The sequence below is a fragment of the Crinia signifera genome, chromosome 3, assembly GCF_055691185.1.
Source record: "Crinia signifera chromosome 3, ASM5569118v1, whole genome shotgun sequence".
Lineage (NCBI taxonomy): Eukaryota > Metazoa > Chordata > Amphibia > Anura > Myobatrachidae > Crinia > Crinia signifera.
The window spans coordinates 296,271,370-296,289,807 of record NC_139219.1 but is presented as its reverse complement, the minus strand read 5'-3'; the positions used below and the strand labels follow the sequence as shown (position 1 = coordinate 296,289,807).

Sequence of the window (18,438 nt, the reverse complement as noted above, 5' to 3'; positions counted from 1 at the left end):
CTTCCAGCTCCTGTTCCTCCTCCTCCCTGAGAGGCGCAAGGCGCCGACACACATTTTTGCATTACAGTAACATGGAATTGTATGTTTACTGTAGATCAATGTTCCTCATTCTTATTTTTTTTTCTTCCTCTTTTACATGGACATTGCCCATCTAATTAGGTGCGAGTTTGTATCCTGAACTGCGAGATCCAGTTAAAAATGGCAATTTGTGGTAGTCTTTTACAAGAATGGACCTGGATGTAGTGCATGAAAAAGTGAGGAGACCACCCTGGACCCTAGACAAAGTGCTGGAAGGTTTTTAAGTGGGTGTAAAATTAAATTTGCACCCCCCCCCCATCATTTTCAACCCCCGCGTGCCCGTCCTCCATAATTTCCAACCCCCACCTGCCCGTCCCCCATAATTTCCAACCCCCACGTGCCCGTCCCCCATCATTTCCAACCCCCACGTGCCCGTACCCCATCATTTCCAACCCCCACGTGCCCGTCCCCCATCATTTCCAACCCCCACGTGCCCGTCCCCCATCATTTCCAACCCCCACGTGCACGTCCCCCATCATTTCCAACCCCCACGTGCCCGTCCCCCATCATTTCCAACCCCCACGTGCCAGTACCCCATCATTTCTAACCCCTACGTGCCCGTCCCCCATCATTTCCAACCCTCCATGGCTCACAGCAGTATGGAGAAGAGCTGTAGGCATGCTGCAAGAGACAGCACCAGGAGAGACTACAGCTGGGAAACCAAGGAACTACTAATCTCAAACATCGGCTAAACCAGTGGTAGCCAACCCTAGCCTACGAGAGCTACCAACAGTTCACATTTTCCAGACAACCTAGCTGCTGCACAGCTGCACTCATTAATCATTGACACATTTTAAAAGATACACAGATGGAACTAATTAGCTCACTTGTGATTCTGTGAGGAAACCTGCAAAACATGCACTGTTGGTAGCTCTCGAGGACTAGGGTTGGCTACCCCAGGGCTAAACCGAGGGTAAGCAATTTGTCGTTGCAGCTTCAGTGGAACTACACATCCCTGCATGCACTGCCAGTTTTGCAGTTAGGGCTGGGGTAGCCAACCCTAGTCCTCGAGAGCTACCAACAGTGCATGTTTTGCAGGTCTCCTCACAGAATCACAAGTGAGCTAATTAGCTCCATCTGTGTATCTTTTAAAATGTGTCAGTGATTAATGATTGCAGCTGTGCAGCAGCTAGGTTGTCTGGAAAATGTGCACTGTTGGTAGCTCTCGAGGGCTAGGGTTGGCTACCACTGAGTTAGGGTATGCTAGAGCTGTGGCAGTGCCATATTGGGATGTGTAGTTTCACAGCAGCTGGAGTGCCATAGGTTCCATAACTTAGAAACATATTGTAAGATTATCTACTGTATACAACCTTTCTGGTTGGAATGAAAATCTGGTAATGACCTAGGAGCAAATGACAATAAACCATTTGCTCCCAAAAAGACAGGAAATGGACAAATCTGTTTGGAGAAATTGGTTAAATCAAACTATCATTTTCCGTCCATTTTCCAGTATGTAGGAGCAAATGGTTTATTGTCATTTGTTACCAGACATTACCATTCTAACCAGAAAGATTGCATAGATAATCTTAACCATAAAAGAAGCCGGACAAAATGGTTTATTTACATTCTGTCACTTTGAGAGCAATGAAAACAGAGTATTATGGTTTGCGCGCCCATACACCAAGTGGGAGAAACGTTAGTGATACCGACAGTCGGAATCCCGACACTGGTCAGAAAACCAGCGCCAAAACTGCGACACCACACAATTCCGGAGACGACTTGGTATTCCAATTGTAAATATGCCGGGGCTGGATAGGGTTGGGGGGGGGGGGGGGGGTGGTTCACAGAGAAAGGTACTAGGGGGAAATGTATTAAAAAAGAGAACGTAACAAGTGGCCCCTAACTGTTATTTTTTAAACACTGCCGCTAATGTGGTAGTAGCAGACTGGTTAGTACTTTACCTCTCTAAGCTTTGCTACATCCACCCCTCGTTAGGAATATTGGTCTAATAACAATTTGTGGTCATTTTTGATTAAATGCTGACAATATAAAACTTAATTAAAAATGGAAATTAGCCGCTTTCTATAGAATATCTTTTTATTTGCAGTTTCCTAGAGGCTGAACCTAGAACGTGTTTATTTAAGCTCAGGCCTAGATTGTGCTTTCATTCCGATTACTGCCAGATGTTGCAGCAGCTTCAATATGGAGACCATCTCCTGAGAGACCTGGCCACAACATTATCGTGATCAGACACCAGCCATATAACGTGGCAAGGTTATTAATACTCCTTTTTTACCGATGCAAAAACCAGGTTTTTTTTCCCTCGTGGACCTGGGTCAGCGGCGGTGTAAAAGGGGTCACCCCGTGTCTCTTTACATGGGGACTTCCACCCAGGTCCTGTCCAGGGTAGGACACGGGCAGTGTAAACGGGTATGCTGGGTCATCCGACCCAGCTCCCGTTAACAGCAATGGGGGAAGCCCAACCTCCGGTCCGCAGACAGCAACGGAGACAGGGAGGAGGTGAATGGATGCCTGTGTGCAAACGGGGGCTGGGAGCAACCCAGCAGCTTACCTTGGTGCTGGGCTTGCCCCAGCGCGGCGATCCGGCAATCCCCGGCACTTGGAGATTATGTCATCTTCAAGCACCGCCCCTGCGAATCGGCACCTTAGTGTAAACGGAACAAAATCCCGGATCCGACCTAGCTTGGAACAGTGTTCCAAATACCGGGTCGGATCCAGGATTTTGGTGTAAAAGGGGTATTACATAGTGCTGCGCAGAACACGGTGGAGAAAGTGCTCTGCCAGCTAGAACACAGAGAATGAGCGCTGCCTCAGAGCGTTGTTTGTCCAAAACCAATCCTCTCCAGCTGTATTTTTATTTTATGATTCTGAAAGCATCAAAGTCGGCCTGGATGTCTATCTAATCCCATAAAGGACAGAAGGCACAGAACAGATCAGGCTACCAGAAAGCAGGTTCCTACACTCCTGAGACAGCAAGAAGTTCCCTCTACTATAGAAGTGAGAGCTGAAGGCGGAAATTCAGCTAAATGTCAGTAATTCTCTATTTCCAGCAAGTACATTTTCCTATACTCAGAGACAGAGGAAGTGTAGACTATTATTAATAATCCTATTATTATGCTTTACTTATACGGCGCCACACGGAATCCATAGGCCCAGTTACAGAGGAGTGTGGTATGCAGCTCCCACAGTGGGATAGCGCAGAGAAAATATGTATCAGGGTGGCATTGAAGATGGTTTAAGTAAGAGAAGGAGAAGCACATGAGGAAAGAGGGCCCTGCTCGTGAGAGCTTACATTCTAAAGGGGAGACAGTGAGCATGGATAGGATGAGAGGCATCTCCTACGACAGTGGGCAGAAGAATGTAGGGACTGCAGGAAAGTGCACAGATGTGGTGAGGGGAGAAGACCCCCCCCCCTCCTAACCCTGCATCCACCTGGCCCTATATACTAACTACGTTCCTGCCCTTTTATAAAACGATTTTGTGTGCACTGTAGCCAAGGTAAACTGAACCGTATAAAACCATTGCTGTGTATTATTGGCTGATCTCTGACCAGCCTCTGCACCAGGTGATCAGGTATACTAGGATGTGAAGTAGTAACTTTGTACTGGTGCTTGCTGGAGCCGGGAGATTAAGGATGAGGAATTTCAGGATCTCAGCTAAACGCTCCTGCGCACATTTCCGCCAATTACAGCATCCTCTCGCTCTATGAGGTGTGAACATAACACTGTGTACTGACCCAGAAGCACATTGTGTGCGGCTAGAGATACCTGGCGATTCCTGCGTCACCCTCTCCAGTCTACAAGCAACAACTGGATCCATCTACACAAGATCTAACAGAAGGCCAGGAGTACCGTTAGATGGGGACAGCGGAGGTAAATCTTGGCTTGGTTAGCAGGTCCATGTTTATCTCCTCCAGGGCCTGATTCTGACTATGCTGCTATGCAATGAGGGCAAAGATATGTATGTTTTTCTGTGCACGGTAAATACTGGCTGCTTTTGAATGTAGCCATCTTTATTTTTATACTACAATTTAGATTTCGATACATCCCACCCACATCTAAAAGGTGCATACACACTAAGTGATTTTCGCCCATCTAAGCGGTTTTCCCAGGGGTGGACGGCTTTCCATAGCAGGCCACTATAGGAACCAGTCTACCCCATCACTCACCTGCTGGTAATATAAGATGAGCGGCGGAGGCCGGCGATGGTGCAGGAGCGCACATCAGCCCTCACCATTTATCGTCAGGCCGTCCACACTGGGCGGCTTTTTAACTGAAAGAAGCTCAAACTGCAAAACTGAGCTGCTATCAGCTCAAAATCACTGTGTGTATGGGCCTTAACTCTCTCTCCACATGGTGTGTCTGTCTCTGATGTGGTCATGATTAAGGCCACGTTCTGTGGCCGAAACGTCGACCTGACTTATCTGTACTGATGTATACCCTGCTGATGGAATAAAGACAGCAGTGAGAAATTGACAAAAGCCCTGGTGAGTGCTATTTTTCTTGTGGATATATTGTATGGCTCCGACGAGGGACCATTAGATTGTCATCCCAGGCATTTACACCTATACAAGAGAGTGCCAACCTGTTCCAGCACATGTTAAAGCTGGCTATACATCAGACCAACGTTCCACCAAATCAGTACACTGCCCCACACACCTAACCAACTTTGGGGGACAGGGGGCCCCAAGTCAGCTCTGATGACAAGGGGAATGTAGTTGTGGGGGGTGCAGTATGGAACATTTATCACCTCACCTGCAATGGAAAGAGGTATAGTCAGGGCAGTTCTCTCTAATTGAAACATTTTGGAGTATTGAAAAGGTGCATTTATTAATGTGGGATGGATTGTGTCAGAAATATGGCAGCAATTAGTGACTAACTTCAAACTTTTAATACCCGTACTATGACAGTCAAAAAAATATAAATACAGCTGCCTCTGATATTATGTAGACATACAGTACATTACCTGTATGATGTCAGCTCAAAAGTTTGGTGTATTTTCAATCTGCACACTAACGCCTAACAACACTGCTGCAATTACACAGTGCAGCACCCGTATGTGGACAGCTTATGCACGGATCCCGGCAGCCAGGATACAGACCCGGCATCCCCAATGCTGTTAGAACACAGAAGCCGGAATATCCACAGCCGGCATCCTGAACATATGTATGCCGGGGCGGGTTAGGATCTGGCCAAAGATGGTGTGGTTAAAGTTTAGGCACTATTAGAGGGGGTTAGGTGGAGGGGTGCTGGAGTTAGGGTTGTTAGGCAGTAGCTGGGAGAGTTAGGGTCAGGCAGCTGGGAGGATCGGGATAGGGGTACAGGGTTAACTTATACCCCTTTTACACCTCCGCCAAAACCCAGGTCAGCGGCGGTGTAAATGGGTCAACATGTGTCCACTTACATGGGACTTCTACCCAGGTCCTGACCCGAGTTGAAAACGGCTAGGACCTGAGTAGAGGGCAGTGGTAAACGGGAGCGTGGTCAGATGACCCGGTGTACCTGTTTAATCAATGGGGGAAGCCCAACCTCTGGACCGCAGTGTCCTGCGGTCAGTATGGAGGTTGGGCAGGGGGTGCACACAGCCTCCACTGCTGTCTGCTGGGATTCGGTATGAAATTCCGACGGTCAAAATCCCGAATGGGTCAAAATACCGACAAGGACATAATCCCGACATGGACAAAATCCCGACAGGGTCAAAATCCCGACATATAGAATGTACAGGTGAAACAGTCTACATGACTTTCCGTCGACAGGTTTTTTTCACTGTTTCTTGACCCGAATGTCGACACAGTCGACATGGACACAGTTGGAAGTGAACCGCAGCCCCTCGCTTAGCTCGCAATGCTTCGGGCACACTATTTTATTCTCCCACCACGCCCTAGTGGATGGTAGGGCATGAAATACCGCCTGTCGGCACATGTCGGCTCAAAAAACTGAAAAAGCCCATGTTGACCTCGCACCTGTCGACGGAAAGTCATGTAGACTGTTTCACCTGTACAATCTATAATGTCGGGATTTTGACCCTGTCGGGATTTTAAATGTCGGGATTTTGAACCTGTCGGGATTTTGAACCTGTCGGGATTTTGTCCCATTTGGGATTTTGACCCTGTCGGTATTTTGACTGCATCCCGTCTGCTGTACTGTGCAGACAGCAGAGGAGACAGGGAGGTGGTGATGTCATCTCCAAGCGCCGTCTCAGTCTACGCCATGGGTAAGCACCACAGTCACAGTGATAATGAAGTGATAACGCCTAGATATGATTGATAACCCAAACTTATATAGATTTACTTTATAACCTTTAAATATAACGGCAACGCTGAAATGATTGCACACCAACACAACCTTGTTATAAAATGTATGACAATGATTTACTTAAAAAATAGCTTCATTACAGGTATTTGCAAAAGCAGACTAACACAAGAAACATGAAATTGATTAGCTAATACTTGAACAGTAATTCTAAATCAAATCAAAATGGACACCTTTCAAGGACAGTGATCAGCCATGATTAAACCTCCTTCATAATTACCTCCAGCCCCCCGTGCTTGCTGGTTCTTCCTCAACTGCCTTTTTCTTCCTTCTCTAACTCTGATATTTAAACCTTAATCACATTAATTAATTACTCATAAGCATTGAGTTTTATTGGCAAGCTCTGCTTTCAATCATGATGTCATAATTAACCCAACTTCCTTGTTACTAGGCAAAGATTCAGTGGCCTTGGGGTCTACGCATGTGTGGCCCTGTTCCCATATTATTGATAAGTTTGTGGAGTCTAGCTGTCTGTCCTTGCTCCATTATACTGTCAACATCACATTCTTAAGCTTCTAAAACCAGAAACAATTCTCTATAATAAATCACTTTTACAGCACTGTTCTGTATCTTCAGCCATTTTATAATATTTTTATGCAAGTCATGATAGCCAAAATGGTTGCTGCTTCTAACAAACACCTGCTGCGTAGCGCAAAGGGTAGGCCTCATACGCCATGGCTAGTACCTTGTGCAACAAGCTAACGCCACCTGCAGCAATAAATAAATAAATATTTGAGAAAACAGAGTATAACAAAAGCATAGAGTTATTGATACGTTATTTCTGTTTTAACAGTTCCATCCTCTGAACTTCGTCATATCTCTGATGAAAGTTCATATATCTCGCAAAATGCATCATCAGTCTCTCTCTTAATACATTGGAAAACCTTCTTGAGTCATTTCCCTAATATACAGAGAAATCAATAATATTATCTTGGAAAAAAACATTAAACTTCTCAAAGCATATATAACATTGACTTATGCGAACCAGTTATTGGGGTTCAAACAAGTAAACCAACTGTAGGGAATCACATCACTCACGTCTGTTTAATAAACTAATTTTAACCCAAACAATTTCATTACATTTTCCTTTTAATGTCACCATCAGTTTAGTATTTGTGATGCTTGTACCATGTTTTAATTATGTTCACAAAGTCAAAATAAAATTTTATAAACTTGGCATAATGTACATAAATGTGTTTCTTTAATATACCATGTGTTACTTTTCACATCTTCATGATGGATATCCACTATATTAATTAGTAAAAGTAAAATTTATTACAATAGATCTTGTTTGTAACCATTTAGAAACCTTGTAAATATACTATAATCCTTATGGTAATGTCCATGGCTTATGAGGCCGTATGTTTGAGAAAACATCATAAGAAACAATTCAATGAGTACCCTTTTTATCAAGATTTTCTACTAGCTCACCCAACTCTGTCACATGATAACTACATGTTTTGTTGTACTCCAACATATCTCCTGTCATTTCACTCTTTACCAATTTAGTGTATTTAATGATCTCTACAAGAGCATTTCTCCAATCATGTTCAGTTATTCAATTTTGTTACTACATGTGATACTTTCCTGATTATACTTTGGACACTTTGTCAATTTTAAACCTGGGGAGAGTTAGTAACCTCATAAGATTCACTTGTGTGAATCCTACATAGAAAGTGAAGTGTTGTTTGATTTGACTGAAATGGAAGTAGCCATTAACCCAACATTAACGTAGTGATACGGTAGATCAGTGGTTCCCAACCCTGATCCTCAAGTACCCCCCCAACAGTGCATGTTTTGCAGGTCTCCACACAGAATCACAAGTGCTGTAATTAGCTCCACCTGTGGATCTTTTCAAATGTGCCTGAATAATGAGTGCACCTGCCGGGTGACCTGGAAAACGTGCACTGTTGGGGGTACTTGACCAGGGTTGGGAACCACTGCGGTAGATGATAATATACTGGACAATCAGTTTACCTTTTCTTTCTATCATGTCATGATGAGCGTTTAAAGAAGAAATGTCAGTTTGCATATAGATATTATGTTTGCTTCATTGTTACCATCCTTACTTAGGGCCATATTCAATGAGAAAAATTTGCCGTGTTTTATGGCGAGTTTGTGCTATTTTCGCGTTGGAAGGAGCATTTTGCTCTCCAAAAGTGAACCACCCTATTCAATGTGATATTTTCGCCGTCTTTTTAAGTAATTTTCGCCGTGTCTCTCCGTGTAGCATTTCTCCATCTTTTCATGGAGAACTGCAATGTGAACTTTTAAACTAAAAGGTTTTTTTTTTTTAATTTTGGTGTAAAAAAAATCAGGATTTTTTTTCTGTGAAGGGGCATGTTATTTTTATTCATGTGCTTATAGCACATGAATATATATTTAATTAAAAAATATATTTAAAAAAAAAAAAGAAAATTTTCACAGAGCAGCCAGCAGGGGGCCGGAGCTCTCGAGCGGCTCATTAGATATTCATATATTCACTGCACCCGATCATTACATATGCACGATCGGGTGCAGTGAATACTGAGTCCCCCGCTGGCTATAGAGGGGGCAGCTTTTGCTGCCTGGGTCCCGATGAGCCCTACTCCCCTCCACATATGTTCTGGGGCAGCCAGGGAGATTTTAATCTCCCTGGCTGCCACCGTCCCCCTGCCAGCTCCCTGCCGCGGACGCTCATCTGCTGCAGGGGTTAAGACTCGCCGCGAGTGGCGGCGAGTCTTAACCACATTGAAGAGTGGGAGCAGGAGTGGCCAACGAGAGAACCATGCACTGAAAATGTGCCTTGTCCGTGAGTAGTTCATTAGAAAAGATGTAGTATTAGAGACACATAGTGTGCAGTGTCCTGTAATTTCTATACAAGGGCTGCAGCAGCCGCCACAGTCCTTAAACATGTTGGTAAATCACATGCCACTCGGTCAAGTGCGCAACTGTAGCACCCAATGGGTCTATGTGAACCCCCATGTAAATGTGTTCAAACTCCCAAGGCCGCTGCCTGTTGTTAATTACAGTAAAGACAGATATACGATGTATCGGATATATCCAGTGCTGGGGCTTCTGTCAGTGCGTGTATCAGAGCCTTACATGAACAATGATGTCAGTATATTGTACTTTGTCAGCACTGTGTCACTTAGATTTAGTAGTAGTAATATAAAAGGTGTCTAAGAGAATCCTGTAAAGAATTTAAGCCCATCATTAGATCATAAACATATTGAATCAGCATTGTGGTAGCAATCATGCAACTCATTGGGGGACATAGTGGGGATGTCAATAAAACTTTGGTTAAGTGAGTCCACGTATATTGGACTGTGCTGTAAATAAATGTAGTAAGTCCTGACTGTCTGCTATTTGATAGTAAGAGATATGCAGATCATAATCAATGATTAGATGACTGTAATACTTCCATAACTGTAAAATGAATTTATTTGCACAAAAAAAAAAAATAAGATTAATCACATTGGGCAATGTGTTGCAAATACTATAGGTATTAGATAATATGCTTTGTTGTAAAATTTGAAGAAAAAAAAACAACTATTTCTGCCTCAGATTTTAGAGGGCATTGTGGAATCCATGGAAGTTTTGGGCATCTCACTTCGGTTCAATATATATGTAACCTGCATGTCAGTGGTCCATAGATGTTCAGAAACCTCTAACCCCATGAGGGTCCTGATATCGGTTAGTGCCTTCTGACAGCAGTCTCTCATGGATTCCTGTTAATAATACACAATTTCTTCCAAACCACTCTGAGAAAAAACAATCATTAAATCATTACAAATATTTGAGATAATAGCATGATTAGTTGTGCAGCAAATGCGATTACTAGTAGCAGTACCCAATATTTAACTCAGATGCTAGCTGAGAAATCACTGTGGACAACTGAGAAGCCCATATAGGAGTCTCCTGTGAAGGAGGAGCCACTGGAGGACCTGCAGTACAGGGGTCACATAAAATGGCGACCTCAGCATGTGGGGTTACCTTGGAGCCGCATTTTTTTGCAGGTTATCTTTTTAGGAGCCCCACTAGCCATCATACACTCCTCAATCGTACAAAGAGAGAGGGAGAGAATTAAGCACCGGACAGGAGAGGAGGTATATCACGCAGAGTCGCGCACTGTATATAAATACACACCCAAGCCGCCCTGACCCCCCTCTGTGACTCACTGTTACCAGCGTCACCGCACTTTCAGCCGCCTTGAGTGAAGCCGGGTCTGCGCTGCCGCTATTAATGGCCGCCACCTCGCGTACTCCGCACTGTGAAGGAGGAAACTGAAGTCCCCTGCATGCCGCGCGCCCAACTCCGCTCTTCGTTTTTGGCGCTGCTTTTAAAAGTGCCTTGCCGCGTAGTGAAAACTGAATCCCCCGCTAACGTGGGACCAGTTCTATACTTACCCCTGCCATAGCTGTCGGATGCGGCTTGCTGCGTGCAGCGGCGACGGGACCTCAGGAGCTGTGGTTTCTGCAGCCGGGTTCCGGAGGCAAGCTGCACGCAGCTGCGACCGGACCCGCCGACAGCGCCCTCGTTGCAGGCAGGTAGGGACAGGGAGCTACCTGCCTGTCCTCCTGCTGATTGCAGAATCTCTAAAAATAAAAAAGCCCAGGAGTGAGCAAAGAATGCACCCAGCTCTCGTAGGGCACATGCTAAGACTGGCTAGGAGAGGAAGTAGAAGGGGAGGAGTTAGTCACTTTTAATTATTTTAAAGTGCCAAGCTCCCTGTGGTAGCCCTTCTATTCCCCACTGTAACTCTCCAGTGTCACCTAGTGGAGGAAAGAGAAAAATAAGCTCTTGAGATCTCTTCTTTAGAAACTCAAATCTCCGCTTTACTGGCCCAACATAAACTTTCTCCCACAGCATCACTCCTCGCACAGATAGACAGTCTTAAAAGGTCAGTTAAATACTCTCCTCTCCCACCAGGCAGCGATTACCCTACAGAAACTGCGCCAACGGTTCTATGACAAATCAGACAAAATCGACTCTCTGTTAGCTAACAAGCTAAGGCGTAAACAAGCCCTGGCCACCATTGACAAACTTCCCTCAAATAAACTAAATGGCCCCACATATAACTCCCAGATAATGGTGGAAGAATTTAGAGACTTCTATAGCTCCCTATACAACTTAAAGGTACCCCCTGTTCCCCTGGGTGAATCGGAGGCGGTACAATCTTATCTATCGAATACACCTCTGCCTAGTATATCGAACAACCAACAATATGCTTTAAACCAAGACATCCCATTAGAAGAAACCACCGCGGCCATTAAATCTATGCGCCCCTCCTCTGCCCCAGGTCCCGATGGCTTTACAGCCCAATACTATAAAGTATTTTCAAAATAACTTGCCCCTCATCTCACCTCCTTGTTTAACAATATACTGAATGGCGCAGCTTTTGCTCCAGCCTCTCTAAAAGCAAATATTCTATAATAGTGATTCCGAAACCAGGTAGGACCCCACAAAATGTGCTAATTACAGACCAATATCCCTACTTAATGTTGATCTAAAAATGTATGCAAAAATGTTAGCGACACGACTAACCACGTATCTTCCCCATCTAATCCACCCTGACCAAGTTGGCTTCATCCCGGGTCATCAGACAACAACAGACGAGCTTTAGACATAATACACTCCATTCATAAACATAAGTTGCCGTCTCTAATCCTAACTATGGACGCTGAGAAGGCATTTGACAGTATTTCCTGGTCCTTTGCCTTCCGGGTCTTTAGAAAAATGGGTTTCGATGGGAAATTTCTTCAAGGCATTCAAGCCCTTTTTCAATTCTCATCTGCCACAGTATCAGTCAACCGCGGCACCTCCTCACTCTTTGGAATCACAAATGGCACCAGACAGGGCTGCCCACTCTCACCCTTAATATTTGCAATAGTAATGGAACCCCTCGCCACAAGAATACGACAACGCGGATATCAACGGAGTGCAGGTTGGGGCGACTGAACATAAAATTGCACTATATGCCGACGATATCTTGCTGTGTTTGGGAAACCCAACTCAATCCTTACAACCTCTTTTAGCTGAAACAGATCTATATTCCCAATATTCTGGCTATAAAATGAATGCTGACAAGACTGAAGTTCTAGACTTTTATCTCTCTGGGCCAACCAAACAAACGCTGGAAGCCTCTTTCCCATTTAGTTGGCCCAAACGAAAGCTTAAATACCTCGGCATCGTTTTTGACTGACCAGCTGCACCAGCTATTCCAGGCAAATTATCCCCGGGTTCTAGATCAAATCAAAACAGACCTACTTGCTTGATCCTCCCACTTTATATTATGGATAGGCAGAATACACTCAGTGAAGATGAACGTACTCCCTAGACTCCTTTATCTCTTTCAGACCCTACCGATCTTTGTCCCTTCCTATGTGTTTACATTTCTGAGATTTCAAACTTCCCGTTTTATATGGGCAAACAAACATCCCAGAATCCGTCTGCTAACATTACAAGGTCTCACACAGAGTGGAGGACTGGGCATCCCAGACTAAGCTAACTGGGCTGCAATATAGTATTGTTTACTGTGCCCAATGGTGTAATCACAAGGCGGGGAAGGTCTGGATAGATATTGAGGCTGCCGAATTGGGACTTTCCTCCATCTCTTCCCTTCTCTGGATCCAGAGACCTAAACGACCCAAAAGGTAAAACCCATCCGATAGTATCTCGGTCCCTGGCTGTTTGGGATTTTGCAAACAAAAAGTATAATCTAGCACCTAACCCATCCCCTATCTTACATAACACTGCATTTCCCCCGGGTATGCACAATACCGCGTTCCTCTCGTGGAAAGACAGAGGTATAATGTTTCTTAATGACATCACCAGAGATGAGAGTTTTCCCCAGTTCTCTCAGATCCAAACCGACAAAGGCATACCCACTAGGAACTTCTTCCAATACCTCCCACTCAGACATCTTCACTTCACAGTGAAACCTATTGTCACCAATAGACCCTTATCTACTTTTGAGGCACTGTGCCTTCGACGTTCCAACACCAGAGGATTAATTTGTCTTATATACACACTATTCACTGACAAATCCACCCCCCAACTAACAGCTTCTGAAAAGGCTTGGAGAACGGACCTTAACGGTTCAGTAACGGATGAGGACTGGTCAGAGATTTGCTGCAATGCTGCCTCTAGGTCTATTTGTGTCAAAATCAAAGAAAACACATATAAAATACTCTATAGATGGTATTATGTTCCCTCCAGACTTAGCAAAATATACCCCAACGCGTCAGACAGATGTTGGAGAGGATGTGATGCTGCAGGGTCATTTATGCATATCTGGTGGACATGCCTTAAGATAGCCGATCTATGGAAAGAGGTCATCCAGTTCACAGAAAATCTATTACTTGCACCCATTCCAAATGAGCCCAAATATTGTCTCCTACCACTAGATGTCCCTACCCTATCCAAGCCGCAAAACAAAATGATGCGTCATGTGGTCTCTGCGACCACTTGACAGATTGCTTTGGATTAGAAAAAAGCTGGCGGCCCCCACCATGCACTCAATAATATCCCGCTTATGGCACGTCTACCGCATGGAGTACATGACAAGCATCCTTAAGCACTCCTCTAAAAAATGTAACTCCGTTCGGACTCCTTGGGCCTCCCTCCAGCAGATCACCTCCCCTTTCACTATATGATACCGAGTCCTCTAGACTGAACCCCAAACCATTACTATCCTCACCACACCACACCCTCTCAGTTTCCTTTTCTCTTTCCTTATCCCCCCCTTCATTTACCACCTTCTACCTTTTATACCTCTTGATCGCCCTCCTTTTCTACCTCCTTTCCTCTTCTCACAATTCTCTATCACTTCTCTACAAAATTGATAAAATGGATCACGTTCTCTATATGACTGCAAATGGCTCTCCCAGTTTATGTGTATACTTTTATGCCTCAATGTTATGGAGCTAATTTTGTTTCTGCACCTGCCTCTTTGTCCGCCTCTCCCCCTGCAGCTCCCCTGGAGTTTCATATGATAAATCGCATTCAAAACATGGCACTTCAAGTGCCTAATCGTGCGTGACCCCTCCAGGGGAAATCAAGTCGGACTAATGTATGGGGGCCTTTAGCCTGTGGCTTCCTGCTGCCTCTATTTCCCTCCTCATATCCTCATATCACTACTCTGTTGGGGAATCTGCTCCTTCTACCATACAACTTTCAGCCTCTCGATTCTTGATGCATCCATTCCACTCCTGCGGTGTTACTTTACAAATACAAGACTTAGACAAGTACAGCTGTCTCAACTCCTGGAAAAGTCTGTGTTGCTGTGCATAGTCTGATAATGCAACTTGCCTAGATTTAATTTAAGTCTCACTAAATTACAAGTTGTGGACACACATCAGGCAAGGGATAAATAAGTCATAAAGCAGGTGATCTCTCTGCAATTACAGTCCTGAAAGTCCCATTCCCTGGACCACTGCTCACCTGAGTACGTCCATCTCATCCTTGAGTGACTGCGCATCATGAGCCAGCACGGTTAGATCTTAGGTAGGCATGTGCAGATCCTGAACCTCCCGATCCAGTTCCAGTCTGTAGTCATCTCTCGCGCTCTCCAGCCTGAAGTAAGCCCAGAAACATCACAAGTTACCTTCTACGCGTCCTTTCACAGAGATCATCCAAAGCCATTTACGCAGCCTAAGTATTTACACTGGGGGCACATGTACAGCCGTGCATTCTGGACATTTATCCCCCTACAGTCATTGTTTTTTTGTTTTTGTTTAGGGAGTGCTCCCCACAGGGCAGGTTTTTTGGAGGGGGCTCCCTAAAAAAAAAACAACACAGATGAGTGTCTCAAGGCCGGGCAGCGCTTTCCGGAACTTACCCCAGCTGGCTGCATATGGCGTGACGTTAGCAATGTCAAGCCGCAAACAGCCAGGAAGGAAGGAAGGAGCTGGGGCCGGGCAGCCGCAGCCAGGCAGCGGCTGAAGGGGAGCTCATTGCTCAGCGGTGCTGCACGGAGCCAAGGAGGGGGAAAAGACGGTGGCAATCCTGGAAGTGTTAGCACTGAAGCATAGCATGGAAAGCTTCCTGGATTACCACTGAAGGGGTTAATAAAAATATGTTGCAACTGCTATAATCCCTATAATTTACATGTTCCCATATAGGCAGCAAAATCCGCCATCAAGCAAGCCCTACATGTACCGGATCGCAAAGCTCCTACATCCATGCGTAAAGCAAGCGCTTGTCCTCTTGACCATTAGCCCCACCCTTCTCCCATTACCGGTAGTTTTCCTCCTGCAGTTGTCGATCTGAGTCTGCAGCAGAAGCAGCTTCTTCCCAAACACTGGTGTCCCCATGTCCTCTTCCGACTGCTCCTTCAGGTTTCTGTTTTCGCTCATTAGACTCCTCTTCTGTTCCATGAGCACTGACACCTGATGAAGGGGGGGGGGGGGGAGGAAATCGGGCGACACAGCAGGGAGAGGAGCAAGGCCCACAGTGTAAAAAGAGTTAATAAACATAACATAAATAAGGGGTTTAGAGGAAAGTGGTAGTAACAAATATGGGTAGGGTTCCCTACCAAATCCTCAAACAATGGATCGTCCCAAAGACTATGAGCATAGTAACCGTTATCCCTGCGGGACATTGTGGCAAGATACAATTCTGATTGGTCATGCACAGAGGGGGGTAGAACAGTGAACGTACATGCAGCAATCTGCAGACTCTTCACCCCCTCTCCCCCCATGTGTTCATACCATATTTAAAAAGTGCAGGGGGTGATGCTCAGGGTTAGGTGGCGGCTGGCAGCTGTGGCAGACATGCCGGAGGTTATAGTTAGGTTGCAGGAACAAGACAGGGATTAAACTCACCCACATCTCCGGAGAGGCCAAACCAACCTCAGCTTAAAACCTTTTTAGAGGGTGAAATCACTCAATGAAGTGGGAGATTTAGAAGCCCGATCACCACAGGACAGACACCACACTGGGCGATTTCTGTACAATATACGGGTATTTACACTACCAATACTCGCCATTATTGGCAGGACTGGTCTTTATTATAATAGAAATCCCAGTATGAGTGCAACAGAAAATCACGCCCGTAACATAAAATTAAAATTGCCAGTATTTATAGGTTACTGCTGATGGCAGATGTCGGACTGCAAGCCGGATATATACTGGGTGACATTTATACACAGCGGTAAAGAGGGCGAACCAACCAGATTTGTATTTCCTTCATGGGGGGACCCAGTCTGCCTTCCTAAGACTTGTACAAGGATTATTAACATTTGCACTGCTATCGAAAGCAGACATGTCCAAACTATGGCCCTCCAGTTGTGAGACTACAAGTCCCATCATGCCTTGCTATAGGGAATGGTTAAACTATGGCAAGGCATGCTGGGATGTGTAGTTTAACAAAAGCTGGAGGACCATAGTATGGCCATGCCTGATCTAAAGTGACTATGGGGTCGATTAAGGCATCTGCCTGAAGGGCAGGGACAGTGATGGCGGGGAGAGACAGATCACTAGGGAGGGATAGAGAGAAGTAGGGTGTGATAGAGAGATGCAGGCGCTTGGGAGGGATAGAGAGACATAGGGCACTACAGAGGGCAGAGAAATGCAGGGGTTGCGTTGGAAGCCAGGGAAAGGAGGAATTGGTACTGGATTAGGAGGGGAGGAAAGTACAATGGAGAGGGGGCGGAGCCATGTGTTTACCTGGTTCTTGAAGGGGCTGGGGTTGCTGTCATAGATGCGGCCAGAGCTCAGTCCAGCCCCAGCCCAACTTATGCTGCTGCTAGTCCCTCCGACAGCTATTTCAACTATGGCTCCGGTTCGTGAGACAATCAGAGCTCACATTCCGGCAGCCAATCACCTCGGCTGCTGGAACACGAGTCCTAATTGGCTGGCGTACGGTGCCGCATTTCAATTAGCCGGTGACTGGGTGGGGAAGCCTGGGTACTTGTGTAGTTTCACGGCACCAGCATGGCTCCGTGCTACTTCCGGGTTCTACGCTCGCCACAAAATATGTCAAAAAAAGTAACTTAACTCCATGCCAACATGGATAGTTCATACCCCCACTATCCATGTTGGCATGGAGTTGATTTTATATAGTGTGGCGAGCGTAGCGAGCCACCGAGCCCGCAGCGTGGGCGAGCGAAGCGAGCCCCGCAAAGGGACTCAGACGCACGGCGCCATAATGGCACCGTGAAACTACACAAGTACCGAAGCCTGCACTGCACTGTGCATCGCTCTGTATAAAAGTGAGCGCAAAGGGAGGGGGGGAATTCATGTGGCCCGAGGCACTAGGTAATAGAGTGGCCCTGTGGGACATATGGCATCCTGCCCCCCCTGCCCAGCAACTGATGCAGCTCATGTCACATGGTGGCTTGGTGGGCTGCTGGCATATTAAAATAAATAATTATATTAAATATACTTAATATACCAGCATACCAACAACTTCAACATGCCACCATGTGACATGAGCTGCAGCCTGCAGCAGGTGCGTCACACAATGGAGATTGGAGTGTGGAGATTTATTTAGTACACAGCCAGGCCTGAGCCACCTAAGTTGCTGCATAAGTTGCTGCAGTGGACTTACAGTGTGCTGTGGCAGGCTCCTCCGATGCAAGTGAACCCGGCCCCAGTCAGTGTGTCACCGGATGGCCACCGCACCCCTGAGCAGAGTCTCTCTGGAATCTGGAGTAAGGCACTAGGCACTGGGCAGAACAGATTCGCGCCAAGAGGGAGATGAGACTGAAGGTTGAGACTCCTCCTGAGTGCGCAGGGTGCGTGGTGCCGGCGCGTGACGTCATGACGCACGGCACCGGCCCGCGCATTGCAATCTTGGGAATGGGAACGCCTGGGAGGGAGGACTCGGAGTCGGTGCAGTCCTCCAGAGACACTAGAGCGCACACACACGGAGCCGGGCCCGGGAGACAGGAGGATGCGGCGCGCACTGCAGTGAGTCAGTGACTGACCGCGCTGAAATCTTAAAATTCTAACACATGAATATGCTCTATATGTCACCATATTTCAAAATAAAACATGTAATATGCACATAAGATATGCACATAATATGATCAGAAGTTACACCCTAACTTGGAGGGTTACATCCTGTTCGACTTGTAAATGTGTGTAATGTAACCTTATAAAAA

General features: G+C 45.8%; 1 long non-coding RNA gene across 3 annotated transcripts; it reads right to left on the bottom strand.

Annotated features, from left to right (window-relative positions):
* Positions 1 to 6,408: 6,408 nt before the first annotated feature.
* LOC146064691 (uncharacterized) lies at positions 6,409 to 18,436 on the bottom strand. 3 transcript variants are annotated; one of them, XR_014471839.1, is made up of 4 exons: positions 17,883 to 18,436; positions 15,571 to 15,721; positions 14,775 to 14,906; positions 6,409 to 10,927 (listed from the first exon to the last, which is right to left on the bottom strand). It is a non-coding gene; the product is annotated as an uncharacterized LOC146064691 (long non-coding RNA). The 3 variants fall into 3 exon arrangements; XR_014471840.1 differs by having other exon boundaries at positions 6,409 to 7,251; positions 17,883 to 18,435; XR_014471838.1 differs by having other exon boundaries at positions 6,409 to 14,906; positions 17,883 to 18,431.
* Between the last annotated feature and the right edge of the window lie 2 nt (positions 18,437 to 18,438).